Genomic DNA, 15,413 nt, shown 5'->3' with positions numbered 1-15,413 from the left:
TATTAGGGTTTAACACTAATCTCCACACTATATAAAGATGTCCTTGGTTGGTGAAATGGGCACTAGTATGTGTACACACAAGGGCAAGGCCGATTTCACTAGAGAGAAGCAAATTATCCTTATTCTCAAGGTTATTCCGAGTGTTCATGGTGTTGTGTGAACCATTTGAGGTGTCACACTTGGGGCACTAGGCACTCAATCTTCATGAAGACAAGTTACATAAAAAAAAAGGTATGTATTCTATCTATTTTATTACCCAAGTATATGATATTTGTATGCTAGTGTAGGGTAATATCTTGGAAACTTCATATTTGCATGTATAATAGAGAAACATAGATCCAAGGTATTTAGGGTTGTATGTGCACCATAGGATGTTGTAGTATACTAAAACCTCATAGTGGTATCAGAGCCTAGGCTTGTTTTCTTGTTATACTTGCAAAATTCGCTAAAAAATCGAGTTTTTATGCTGTCTGCTCAGCAGACTCGCCGAGTCCATGGAGGGACTTGACGAGTGCAAGACAAAATGCATCCAACTCGCCAAGTTGGTTCGTGCACTCGATGTGTTGGACCCCCAGACAACATATATTCGACTTTTTGGCTGGAATTGGACTATGAACATTACCCTAAGATGTTTTTGGACTTATAAACTTGTTTTTGATGTGGTAATGTTCATGCTAATCCAATTTCAAAGATAATTTTCAATAGATTCATGTTTTGTATTAGTTTAAAAAGTTTTGCTAATTACATGAAAAAGTTTGATGTGAATTATCTTTGTTCATATGAGTTGCTTAGATTAACAGATAAGTTAATTGATTATGTGATTTCAATCCATTTTAATCTAAGAGTTGATTCTAAAATGTGTTTTTGTAACTTGTCCTCAAGTTATATGAAATGTCACATTTAAGTTTCATAAAACTCATAAAAGTTGGCAATGGTTACAAAAATGAAGAGTCTTGTCCTCAAGTTATGGAGGTTCAAGAGTCACTTCATTAAGTAATCAAATGTGTAACCTTAATTAATTCCATAAGTTACAAAATAAATAAAAGTTACATTCTTTTATTAGTTTAAAGTCTTCCATAACTTGTCCTCAACTTATGGAACTTGAAGAGTCTTTTAATTAAAACTACTTTAAACACATAAGTTATGGAATTAATTAGTTTTGAATAGTTTCAAAACTTGCCCTCAAGTTTTGGAATTTGAAAAGTTTTTACATATGAATACTTTAATTCCAAGTTATCCCTTAGAATTTTAAAAGTTAAAATCCAACCCTTATACTTTATAATATTATAAGTTAATAATATATATATATATATATATATATATATATATATATATATATATATATATATGTGTGTGTGTGTGTATGTATGTATGTATGTATAAGAATAAAGTCAGTCTTAGTAGGCCTCATTCACGAAGTCGGTCTATAAGGGGGTATAAGGTTACTGCCTATAAAATGGCAGTTTAATGGGTGTCCACTCTCACCCACCGCTTCCTTGATCGGTCGAGGGTCGTTAGCCGAACGGGTAGGACAAGGACTAGAATTCTCCCTTCATTAAAAGTATTAATGATAAATACTAAGTAACTAAACCTCTTATAAATACCCAATCTTAGTTACTTAGGAAAATGTGAATAAGGTGCTAATCCATGAAATTACACTTTGTACTTTGTTTAAGTCGGTTAGTGGAGCATGTGTGGTTAACCGGCACATGAAATCGTATTTAATAAGGTAGGCAAAGGGTAACTTAATATTTATCATAGTATCGGTGGAGTGTGTGTGGTTAGCCGGGACATCGATTAAGGGGTAAATATTAAGGGTACCAAGTATATTTGCATGGTTATTCACACCTTGTTTTGTGATCCTCGGCATCCTAGTCACAAAACCTGAAGGGCACACTCGAGATTGAAACATGTCATTGAACAGTTCAATGAATCTCAAAAGATCTAGGAGTTTCAAAAACTAATTAAAACCTAATAATACATTTTGTTTATCTTGGCGGAAATTGGTGAATCGTCATTCACCTACCTTCAAATATTTTATAGCTTGGATTACGACATCCCTCTTCCAAGTTATAAAGGTATTGTGTTGGTTCCTAGCCTTAATATTTCATATTGGGTGTTATATTTGGGACTTTAAATCAACTATCTTGAATATCTCCCAAAAAGATGTCTGACTTAGACATTTATGATCTTCCCAAATCTCTTGAAACAAACTTTCCTAAATGAAGATGATGTCCCATGGAAATCATACTTCTTTCACCTCCTCCAATTATTCTCCCTAACCCACAAGTTCTTTAAAAGTTTAAAGTCACTCAAGCCCTATTGGCAAGCTAAGGTCTAGGTGTGATCACATCTTGGAGATGTAGTCACATATTGACAAGCCGGGAGAGTTGGGTGTCAAAGTCTTGAGAAAGTTGGTGGCTCAACTACTTTCTAAGTCACATAGTGAGTTCTTTTGGGACTCCTATGAAACAGACTATGACAAGACCCTTAATGATCTTATCTATTTGCTAAGATCAACTTCCTAAAACTTTATGGACATTGACAATGATGACATTGGATATCCAGTAAAGCTCTCTCTCCCGAATGGAAAGGGATCGGCCATAGTCAACTCGGTTGACCAAATGGTAAAGAGAAAAGCTAAGTCTGAGACAGTCCCATTATCAAGGGTCCATTGCCAAAAGAAGGGGAATTAGTTGTGAAGCTGCCAATTTTACCTAAGAATGTTAAAGTCTATAAGTGTGACTCTACTTCAGGTAAAATCCACTACCTAACTCTACTAAGTTTCTATTCTGAGATTCTTGATACATGATGTGACTGGGTCACATGTTGATGTTTTAAGAATCAAAGAAAAAGTGAAGTATCTTAAAGAAAGAATATGTTGAATCTGATCGCGTAGATGGATTTCTATCGCATAGTTTGAAGATCAAATTCTTGAGCTACTTCTTAGGAGTTATGATATATTGCTTAGGAATAGATAACAACAAAGTTTTCATGTGCTTTTGCACTGTAAGGATAGTGTTTCCACAAAGTTTTTAAAATAAAAGGAAAAAAATTGATTTTATTTATTTTAAAAATATCCTTACAATGGCATTTGTGAAAATTTTTGTTGCTTATAAGATTCCATTAAGAGCAAGAGTGGAAATATGAATTTGATTCTTTCATTTGTGGTAGTGTCTAAATTTAACAAATAAGGAAAGATTCTCATCACCCAAGTTTCAGTTGGATAGAAACTTGGAATCATGCAAGTTGTATAACATGATGAATGAGAACTTTCAGCATTGGAAAAATTAAGACTAATTACTTGTTCACATGTATGTGTGAGTCAAGTAAAGGACTAAGGGATCGAGTACACATACTTGTGCACTGGTTAAGTCCACCACAAAAGATTGATAAGACTATTCGTCATGATTTACTAAAGTTTAGTAAATATGGTTAAACTTACACGTGTAAGTGTAATTCTGATAAATGAGAATTTTGATGTATGGCAGAGCGAGTAAGAAGAATCAAATTATGGCAGAAAGATCAAAGTTTCTCAAATATGAAAAGATGGGAGAGTACTTTAGTATCATGTTATATGATCATCTTAATGATTAAGAGACCTTATCACAATTCATCCTCTAAGTACATTCTGATAGCTAAGAAGAAGAGCTATGAATTGTTGAAGTGGTCAAATCAAGAAGATGAGTCATATTTCATTCCAAAAACAACTCCTAGAGTTATACTCCAAGACTGTAACTTGAGAGACATGTCTTAAAGAAGGTTTAAAACACTTTTCAAATGTAAGAGTAAAAGTTTTCTACTCTTCTACATTTGAAATTGGTAAGTTGTGATGTTTTGGATAAAACAAAGACTAACTAAGGCCAATTGTGTGAAGTGTTTATCTTGATTAGAATCCACACTATCTCTTGAATATCTGACAAGGAATTCTTATATGTCAAGAGGATAGTGGGAGTCTTAAAGGTCTTGAAAGTCTCAAGAACTAATCAAGAATAAAACCTGAAGTTCTTTACTAGCACACGACTTGAGGTTTATAACCTATCGTGTTGACATATTCTGTGCCCATTAAAGTTGGCTTTGCATATGAGTTCTTAGAGTTCTCAATTGGTTGCACAACAACTTGGAAGCAATGGCAGGCCCTTGAGCTGCCAGATGGCAAGAAATTAAGATTGAGTTCAGTCCATATGAGTTTCAATTTGTCATTATCCTTGTTTTGTGACTATGGTTTTGACAAGTCACATGGATAAGAACACATACACTATTAAATTTAAGTGTCATAAGGTTTCTCTCCAATTCATGAAAATGATGGTGAGGAAACACGTTCACTAAGTAGATTTTAGCTAGATAGCAATTGTGATATTTGCATTCTCAAAGCTGTTAGTGGAGCATGTGTGGTTAACCGACACACTAACATGGACTTGCGAGAAGTGGCAAAGGTCTAAACAATCAAGACTATGATTACGGCATCCCTTTTCATAGTTCTTAAAATTTTTTAGAGACACCTATGAGGTCTAAGATAAGGTGTATGATATTGATAAGTTTTTATCAAAGCAATCTAGTATCAGAAATTTGAACTTTGGTTAGAAAGTCAATAAAGTATTGTTTTTCCTTGAAGTTCAGCTGATTTCTGAGTACATGTCAAAGCTAGTGGGAGCATAAGTGTTATGCTAATAATCAAATTATGATAAAGGTTGCAAGTTAGCAATGTTAATTATAGAAAACAAAAAGGTCTCAATTGGGAAAAAGTTGTTTTGTTATAATTAAGGGAGAGGAAATTATACTTCATCTCAAATCTAAAAGCTTAGATTGAGGTTTTAATCGTATTTAGTCAAGGATATATATAAGAATTTCATGTTGGAATGGATCAACATAAGGAAATTCTATATATGGGTCCATTATTTGCGTTCTAAAATTCGATTATGATTACGGCATCCCTTTTCATAATCTGAATTATGAGAACTTGGCAAATAGAAATGGAAATATTATAGCAAAAGACTGGTTTAGTCTTTATGTAGACATCATGAATCGTGTCCCATATGCTTCGGATATAGGATCGATTACATGTGCTATATTCATCCTTTCTAAATTTTCCAAATGCCCCGGGCATTAATTAGGGAACAGTGCATATAAGTTTAAAATCTAAACAGATTTCGATAAATGATAGGAATTTGGAATCCTTACATTTAAGACAAAGATTTGGGAGTTACCTCTTCCCAAAGTGTGTCAATATGGTCCATCCATTTTTATAGCACATGTAATCGATCCTATACCCGAAGCATATTGGACCTGATTCATAAAGACATGATACTTGACCAGTCTTTTGCTATAATATTTCTATTTTCCATGTTCTCACGATTCGAACTACGAAGAAGGATGTCGTAATTATAATCGAATTTGAGAACACAATAATCATTTCCATATAGAATTTCTTTATGTTGAACCATTCCAACAAATTCATATATATCCTTGACTAAATTTGATTAAAAAACTATCAATCTAAGCTTTTAGATTTGAAATGAAGTATAATTTCCTCTCCCTTAATTATAGCAAAACAACTTTTCAAACCCTACAACTTTGCGATTTGAAACCTTTTGTTTTTCTATAATTAACATTGCTAACTTGCAACACTTTCCATAATAATTATGCTCCCATTAGCATAATAATTATTATCTTGCTAGCATAACACTTATGCTCCTACTAGCTTTGACATGTATTCAGAAATCAGCTGGAGTTCTAAATCAATACTTATTGACTTCCTTTCCAAAGTTCAGATTTCTGATACGAGATGCTTCGATAAGACTTTATCTAGGCTTCTTAAACTCATACACCTTTCCTTAGATAGCTCGTATGTGTTTCTAAACAATTTTCGAACATACACCAATAAGTCTCAAATGTTTAGAACTTTGCCATTTCTCATAATTCGAACTATAAAGAGGGATATCATAATCATAATCGAATTTGAGAATGCAAATAACACAATTGCTATCTCCTTGAAATCTACATAGTGAAAGCGTTCCCTTACAATCATTTTCATGAATTGGAGAGAAACCTTATGACACTTAGATTTTATGGTATATGTGTTCCTATCTGTAACATCCCCCTCTGGCACGTATCACAATATTGTCCGCTTTGGGCCACTCGGCACGAGGACTTCCCAGGGGGTCACCCATCCTGGTACTACTCCCGCCCGAGCACGCTTAACTGCAGAGTTCTTATGGGATCTGCTGCCCTCACGACTTTAAAACACGTTGTGATAGGGAAGGTATCCACACCCCTTATAAGGAATGTTTAGTTCTCCTTCCCAACCGATGTGGGATCAGATCTAACCCACTTTCACCCCCCATTATAGGGTTTGACGTCCCCGTCAAACACATCGACCCGTGCCTTGGCTCTGATACCATTTGTAACATCCCCCTCTAGCACGTATCACAATATTGTCCGCTATGGGCCACTCGGCACGAGGACTTCCCAGGGGGTCACCCATCCTGGTACTACTCCCGCCCGAGCACGCTTAACTGCAGAGTTCTTATGGGATCTGCAGCCCTCACGGCTTTAAAACGCGTTGTGTTAGGGAAGGTATCCACACCCCTTATAAGGAATGTTTAGTTCTCCTTCCCAACCGATGTGGGATCAGATGTGGGTTAGATCTGATCCCACATCGGTTGGGAAGGAGAACTAAACATTCCTTATAAGGGGTGTGGATACCTTCCCTAACACAACGCGTTTTAAAGCCGTGAGGGCTGCAGATCCCATAAGAACTCTGCAGTTAAGCGTGCTCGGGCGGGAGTAGTACCAGGATGGGTGACCCCCTTGGAAGTCCTCGTGCCGAGTGGCCCATAGCGGACAATATTGTGATACGTGCCAGAGGGGGATGTTACAAATGGTATCAGAGCCAGGGCATGGGTCGATGTGTTCGACGGGGACGTCGAACCCTAGAATGGAGGGTGAAAGTGGGTTAGATCTGATCCCACATTGGCCTGGAAGGAGAACTAAGCAATCCTTATAAGGGGTGTGGATACCTTCCCTATCACAACGCGTTTTAAAGCTGTGAGGGCTGCAGATCCCATAAGAACTCTGCAGTTAAGCGTGCTCGGGCGGGAGTAGTACCAGGATGGGTGACCCCCTGGGAAGTCCTCGTGCCGAGTGGCCCAAAGCGGACAATATTGTGATACGTGCCAGAGGGGGATGTTACACTATCCATGTGAATTTGTAATAACCATAATCACAAGACATGGTTAGTGACAAATCCAAACCCATATGGACTGAACTTGTTCAGTCTTAATTTCTTGCCACTTGGCAGCACAAGGGCCAACCATTGCTTCCAAGTTGTTATGCAAACAATTGAGAACTCATAAAACTCACATAAATAGTCAACTTTAATTGGAATGGGAACCGAAACCAGAATATGTCAACACGATAGGTTACAAACCTCAAGTTGTGTGCAAGTAATTAACAATAGGTTTACTCTTGATTAGTTCATGAAACTTTTCAAGATCTTCAAGACTCCCACTGACCTCTTGACATATAAGATTCAATTTTTCTAGAGACATCACTTGACAAGAAAATATTCAAGAGTTAGTGCGAATTCTTATCAAGACAGACACTTCACATAATTGGTCTTAGTTGGTCTTTGTATTATCCAAAACATCACAACTTACCAATTTCAAATGTACAAGAGTAAGAAACATTTTACTCTACATTTGACAAGTGTTATAAACCTTTCTTAAGATTATGTCACTCAAGTTACAATCTTGGAGTATGACTCTAAGACTTGTTTTTGGAACGAAGTATGACTCATCTTCTAGATTTAACCATTTCAACAATTCACAATTCCTCTTCTTAGCCATACAAATGCACTAAGATTTCCTTAGAGAATCAATTGTGATATGGTTTCATTATCACTAAGATAGTCATAAAACACGATACTCAAGTACTCTCCCATCTTTTCAGATTGGAGAAACTTTTATCTTTCTGCCTAATTTGATTCTTCTCATTCGTTCTGCCATACATTGAAACTTTTCCAATGTTCTGAATTGTACTTAAACTTGTAAGCATAACCATATTGTAACGCCCCGTTCCTAAGAGTACTTAATTGTGAGTCCCCGGGATTTAAGAGGAAGGGTATTTTGGTCATCTTGTGGGAAAAGTGGAAAAAGAGGGCCAAATATGAAATTTGGGGACACGCCGAGTACGCCCAGCGTAAGCTGGGATTACGCCCAGTGTAATTGAGTAAGTGACGCGGGTGCAAGGTTGAGTACGCCCAGCATACTAGAGGTACACCCAGTGTACTCTCAGAGTTCTAAAACCCTAAAATTAGGGTCAGCCACTATATAAGGAACATGTTGGTTCATACCCAAGCCTCCATAAGCTCTCTCTTAACCTCAGAAACCCTAGATAGCCGTTCCACCTCCATTTTTGTGTGTTTGGCCTTGGAAAGCTTATTTTGGCAAAGGAGAGGCTAGAAGAAGAAAGAGGAAGTTGTCAAAGAAGGAGTTTAGTGGCTGGAGCTTATAGATCTGGAAAGATATCATTCTTTGGAACCTATCTGAGGTATAAAGCTTCTTACTTGTCATTTATATTGCATAGATCTAAGTGTTGTGAAGTTTTGACATCCTTCTTGTCCCGAAAGTCCTCATCTTGATGCATGTTTTGAGTTGGTCAAGATTATCTGTCCTTTCAGACCTTTGGAGAGGTCTTGAGTGAGAAAAACGAGGTCCCAAGGGCTGTGGTTGTTCCATGTGTGAGATATGAAGGTCTTAATGGATTAAGAGCTTTATGGACGTCCCAAGTGATAAAGTTTGAGACTTTATGAATCTTAGGCATATTTGGCCTAAGGATCTGAAGTTTGGGCTTAAGAGCTTAAACTATTAAGAAGTTATGAGGACTTAATGAGCAGCGAAGTTACGCCCTGCGTAACTTAAGAGTACGCCCCACGTAGCGGGTCAGTGCCCCGATCCGCAGTTGCGAATCAGCGTGTACGCCCCGCATACCAAGGAGGGTACGCCCAACGTACTCCCTCTGTTGGGTTTTTCATTTTGGGCCTTAGGAATTGGGCTGTTATTGGGCTGCTGGATTTTGGGCCGTGACTGGACATTACGGATAGGGTATTGTGGACTCATTAGTTGTTATGGACCATGGGTCTAGGCCCATTTGGTGAGGTGGTCCCAATTTAGTAAATTGGGCCAATAGTGGGCTTTGCTTTGGACTTTTGGACTTTGGGCCATTAGTGGGCTTGAGAGCTTATCCAGTGTTGGGTCGGAATGAGTTAAGGGTAAATTGGTCAATTTATCCTTGGAAGGGTATTGTGCTTAGCCTAATAATTATTTGTGTTATGTTGGCTAGTTCGGGATTTTCGGTGAGTCGGTGATTCGATAATCTGCTTCTTCAGTTCAGAGTTTCGGCAGTGTCAAGGTGAGTTATCCTCACTATATCAATAGGGTCTAAGGCACCAAGGCCGACCCTTTATCGGATTGAGATCCGAGTATTTGTTGTTATGTTATTGCTTTGATATGGTTGCATCCTGGTGGTTAGGATGGTATGTGTTAGAGACCTGGTTAAGGTCGGTATCCTGTTATGTAGGATGATGCTATTCTAGTGACCGGTTAGGTCGGTGTCCTGGTTAGGATGATGATATGTTATGTGATCTACTAGATCGGCTTGTTGACTGTGAATTGTTATATGATTGTATTTTTATGTGCACATTGTTGTTGGACTGGGGTTGGGTTGAGGCGGGTCCTGCTTTGTGCTGTAGACCAAGATACCCAGGGCGGACCGGTTGTCCCGAAGGCCCAGCGAGCGGTCCGGATATGCTGTAGGCCCCAAGAGGGCGGACCAGACGTGTCGAGGCTCGGAGAGTGGACCAGGCCGACTGAAGGCCCGGTGCGGGCGGACCAATCATAATGTAGACTCAGAGAGTGGAACCAGGCCGACTGAAGGCCCGGTGCGAGCGGACCAACCATACTATAGACTCAGAGAGTGGACCAGGTGGATTGAAGGCCCGGTGCGGGTGGACCAATCACACTGCAGACTCGATGTATATGGCTAGACTCGGAGGGTGGACCAGGTGGACTGTTGGTCGGTGCGGCGGACCAGTCACACAGTAGACCCGAGGTGCGTGGTTGTTCTATGATCGGATATGATGTGGCATGTTATGCGTGTATGGTATATGTGGTTGGTATTGTGGGGATATCTCACTAAGCTTTCGGGCTTACAGTTGTGGTTTAATGTTTTTCAGGAGACCGTGGCAAGGCAAAGGCGTAATCGTACCACTCCTCATATTTATGTTGTAATGTGATTCTGGGAATACTCTAAATCATTTGTATTGAAAACCTTTTTATAATAATTTAATGAAATCGGGTTGTTTTTGAAAAGTTTAAATTGGTTGGAATTTTTCGGTCGTTACAAGTTGGTATTAGAGCCTTGGTTTGAGGGAATTGGAGGAACACTCGTGTGACTCCAGTCTCAAATCGAGGAGGGTTTTCAAAAGAGAATTTAAAATGATTTTCAAAATGGGTAAAGGAGGACGCGGAGGTACGATCAGCCGAAGCCAGTAAGTAACCCCAAAATACCATACATGATATTTGTTTTTGAGCTTGGATAGAACAGCATGCTAGTGCTAGGCTAAGGATCTTCAGGATTTCATGATAATGTTGCTTGATTTATGATGCCTGTTAGCCTAGGGTTTCCTTGTCGGAGATTTCCAGTGCTCCTCTAGTAGTGAGGGTAGAGCGCTTGTTTGTATGTTTTCACTAGGGTGTTGTGGTAGTACTTCATACAAATATGGGTAGGTGCGGAAGGTAGTATGGGCCCGTACTACTGAAAGCACAGGACCCATACGCGTATCAGGGAAACCATGACCTCTAGGGTTGGATTGAGAGTTGGTTCCCGGGATAGTGGGAAGAATCTGAGATTTTGTGGTGTTTTTCAGTATGGAGATTCCGAGGCATGCTGGGAGTGGATCCGGGTCAGGATCGGGAGCAGGAGAGGGAGTTCCGGGCAGGTCAGTACTGCCCGAGGTTATTGGTCAGATGAGCACGTGTGAGTTGGATGCGAGGATTCGTGAGATCCTGCATGATGAGGTTGCTGCGTTGTTTCGGGATGAGTTACCGGAACAGTTTGGGTCGATCAAGACCACCATGGTTGAGTATTTTGATGAGCGTTATGCAGCTCTCACAGAGACGGCTGTCGCGGCGGCTACAGCGGCTGTAGCAGCGGCAGGGGGAGGAGCTGGTCGAGGTTTTCAGTATCGGGACTTCGATAATACAAAGCCTCCTACCTTTGATGGGGTTCAGGACCCGATTGTTGCTATGAGATGGTTGTCGGACGTGGAGGGGTGTTTCTTCACGTGTTCATACCCTGATGATCAGAGGGTGAGGTGTGCTCTGAACCTGTTGAGGCTCGGGGCGAAGGATTGGTGGAGATTGACCACGGGGTCATATTCGGATGCGCAGAGGGCTGCGGTTTCATGGGATCAGTTCAGAGAGATGTTCAACACTCGTTATGTTCTGCGGGTTGAGAGAGAGAGAGAGAGAGAGAGATTGGCTCAGGAGTTCCTGGAGCTAAAGCAGGGTTCGGAGTCGGTGACTGAGATCACCAGGATGTTCACTGAGAGGGCGATGTTTTGCCCTGAGTTCATTTCGGAGCAGGCTCAGATGTCCCGATATCTGAGTATGCTCAAGAGAGATATCAGACAGTTTGTGTCTACGCAGAGGTGCGAGACTTTGTTGGAGTTGCAGGAGGCCGCCAGGCGGCGTGAGTTGGAAATTGAGTTGCAGTTGTGTGAGCTGAGGCAGGCTCCGGTGCAGTCGCAGCCGGCGCCGAAACGGTCCAAGACCGTTGATTCTAGGGTGGGAGATCAGAGCAGCCACGCTTGTGGGAAGTGTGGGAAGGGTCACACCGGAGTTTGTAGGTCCGGTGGTGCATGCCGCAAGTGCGGAAAGGAGGGACACTATGCGAGGGATTGTCGGCAGTCAGCGCCGGTTTGGGATTTGAGGATTTGTTATCATTGTCATCAGGTTGGAAATTTAAGGGGCAACTGTCCACAACTTGCTGCAGGACCGGTGTAGGCTCCAGCACCGACCACTTTGAGGATCACGGGTGGAGGTCAGGGTGGAGCGGAGCCCCCAAGGGCTCAGGGTTGTGCTTTTCAGCTTACAACAGAGGAGGTCAGAGCAGTGCTGGATGCAGCTGCGGGTATGTTTCCTTCTTGATATCTTGTTATCTTGTGATTATTGTGGAGTATTGTTTATCTGCTAGTCTCATTGTGTGGTTTTCGGTGTGGTTTTTGTTGTTCTTTGAGGGTTATGGTATGGTTATGGGTTAGTGTTGGGGATTTCGTTGGTTATCATTCATGAGGGTTATTAGTGGAAATCTGGCGTTTGGTCTGAATGCCGGGTAGCATCTACAGTCTGAGGAGGGGTTAGCTGAAGATCGAGTTTCGTTCGAGCTCGGGATGATCAATGTTGATATGTGATTTTGTGAAGGTTGCTCGTGCTTGCAGGACGCAGTTTGCGTGTAAGTGTTTGTGTTGTGTAGGGTGTTGAGGGAGGTCGGTGATGGCGATTGGTGGTTGTTAGTCAGTGCTATAAGTGGGGGAGAATTGGAAAATTCTCAGGAAGATCGATGAGCATTGGAGGTTGTTTAGCTGCTTGGGATTCAGCAGTGTTTCTGTCAGCCAAGAGGGTAGGCTGGTATGAGTAAGTGGCAAGCATGCGGGGCGGGATACAGACCTAGGGCATTTGATTGTGGAGGGCCAGGGATCAGGCCGGGATTGAGTGAATATGATGGAGATAGAGTTCGGAACCCCTAGAGGGCTAGAACAGTATGCATGAGAGGATTTCCCGGAGAGATAACTCGGAAGGATGCAGGCTAGTTGAGCGGTCCGGGTATACTGAAGGCCGGTAGGCGTACCAGTCAGGCTGAAGGCTCAGAGAACGGTCCAGCCAGGTTGAAGGCCCTGGAGGGCAGTCCAGATTGGCTGAAGGTTCTGAGAGTGGTCCAGATTGGCTGAAGGCCTGGTAAGGCGGTCCAGTCATGCTGAAGACTCTACAGGTATTGTTAGATCGGTTCGAGGAAATGGATTGAGTATGTCGCAATGTGTTAGCATTAGAAGGTTTGGCCCCGGGTATTGATCTCGATTAGTGGAGATAGTGCATGGACTCGAGAGTCCTTACGAGCAGATTCAGAGCATGTGTGTTACATGGATAGCAGTTATGCTATAGGGGAGTGGTGTAGCGTTGGGCGAGCACCGTGGCACTTGTCGCAGTGTCAAGGCGGCCAAGTGGATTTCCTCGATAAGGAAAGAGAGAGGAATGTAGCTCCGAGAAGGAGTGTGAATTCATGGAAGTGAAAGCGGCAGTGTAGAGTTATGATTGGAGTGATCCAATTATGGTCATTGAGCAGCGTGATTGCGGCAGTGGTATGGAATCACATCCGGATGAGATGTCTGTTGAGGTTGCGGAAGGATTTCCACGGGGGTAGAGCCAAGAGGCTCGGAAAGGATGCAGGGATGGAGTCTTGGATTACCAGTTTAACTCTGATCAAGGAATTGTGTATGTAGTGGTGATTCATCCTAGGGGATGTTTGGAGGTGTCGTTAGTGTGGCGGGTTTTCCCATCCCAAGGGTGCTAGAGCTAGTTCAGCATGTGCATGTGATTGCAAGAGGAGAACTCATGGGAGTTGCTCTGAGGCTGAAGAATGTGTCATTCTGTCAGCATGAAATGGATAGAGTTGTACTCGGATCGGGAACCTGGTGGTTCAGAGTTATATCTAGCTCGTAAGAATCAAGTGATTGTTGTGATCAGGATCGAGAAAAGTGCCATGGAGTGGTACTCGGTTGATAAGTGTGGTTATCAAAGGGTGAAGCCGGTGGCTGGCTTGAGGCGGTGGTCAGAACACCGCAAGAAAAGGGAAGGTTGAGTTTCGGACTTCGAAGGGTGTGTCTTAAGGAACCTGGTTTGGTTAATGCCAGGTGGTGCGTTGCGGGAGAAGTCCTGAAGTAGAGTCGCTGCAGGCTTCGAGGGCGAAGCCTAATTTAAGTGGGGGAGAATTGTAACGCCCCATTCCTAAGAGTACTTAATTGTGAGTCCCCGGGATTTAAGAGGAAAGGTATTTTGGTCATCTTGTGGGAAAAGTGGAAAAAGAGGGCCAAATATGAAATTTGGGGACACGCCGAGTACGCCCAACGTAAGCTGGGATTACGCCCAGCGTAATTGAGTAAGTGACGCAGGTGCAAGGTTGAGTACGCCCAGTGTACTCTCAGAGTTCTAAAACCCTAAAATTAGGGTCAGCCACTATATAAGGAAAATGTTGGTTCATACCCTAGCCTCCATACACTCTCTCTTAACCTCAGAAACCCTAGATAGCCGTTCCACCTCCATTGTTGGGTGTGTTTGGCCTTGGAAAGCTTATTTTGACAAAGGAGAGGCTAGAAGAAGAAAGAGGAAGTTGTCAAAGAAGGATTTGAGTGGATGGAGCTTATAGATCTGGAAAGATATCATTCTTTGGAGCCTATCTGAGGTATAAAGCTTCTTGCTTGTCATTTACATTGAATAGATCTAAGTGTTGTGAGGTTTTGACATCCTTCTTATCCCAAAAGTCCTCATCTTGATGCATGTTTTGAGTTGGTCGAGATTATCTGTCCTTTCAAACCTTTGGAGAGGTCTTGAGTGAGAAAAATGAGGTCCCAAGGGTTGTGGTTGTTCCATGTGTGAGATATGAAGGTCTTAATGGATTAAGAGCTTTATGGACGTCCCAAGTGATAAAGTTTGAGACTTTATGAATCTTAGGCATATTTGGCCTAAGGATCTGAAGTTTGGGCTTAAGAGCTTAAGCCATTAAGAAGTTATGAGGACTTAATGAGCAGCGAAGTTACGCCCCGCGCAGCGGGTCAGTGCCCCGATCCCCAGTTGCGAATCAGCGTGTACGCCCCGCGTACCAAGGAGGGTACGCCCAGCGTACTCCCTCTGTTGGGTTTTTCATTTTGGGCCTTAAGGATTGGGCTGTTATTGGGCTGCTGGATTTTGGGCCGTGACTGGACATTTTGGATAGAGTATTGTGGACCCATTAGTTGTTATGGACCATGGGTCTAGGCCCATTTGGTGAGGTGGGCCCAATTTAGTAAATTGGGCCAATAGTGGGCTTTGCTTCGTACTTTTGGACTTTAGGCCATTAGTGGGCTTGAGAGCTTATCCAGTGTTGGGCCGGAATGAGTTAAGGGTAAATTGGTCAATTTATCCTTGGAATGGTATTGTGCTTAGACTAATGATTATTTGTGCTATGTTGGCTAGTTCGGGATTTTTGTTGTTATGATATTTCTTTGATATGTTTGCATCCTGGTAGTTAGGATGGTATGTGTTAGAGACCTGGTTAAGGTCGGTATCCTGTTATGTAGGATGATGTTTTGCTAGTGACCG

The sequence above is a fragment of the Lactuca sativa genome, chromosome 6, assembly GCF_002870075.4.
Source record: "Lactuca sativa cultivar Salinas chromosome 6, Lsat_Salinas_v11, whole genome shotgun sequence".
In the NCBI taxonomy this organism is placed as follows: domain Eukaryota; kingdom Viridiplantae; phylum Streptophyta; class Magnoliopsida; order Asterales; family Asteraceae; genus Lactuca; species Lactuca sativa.
This window is presented reverse-complemented; position numbering follows the sequence as displayed.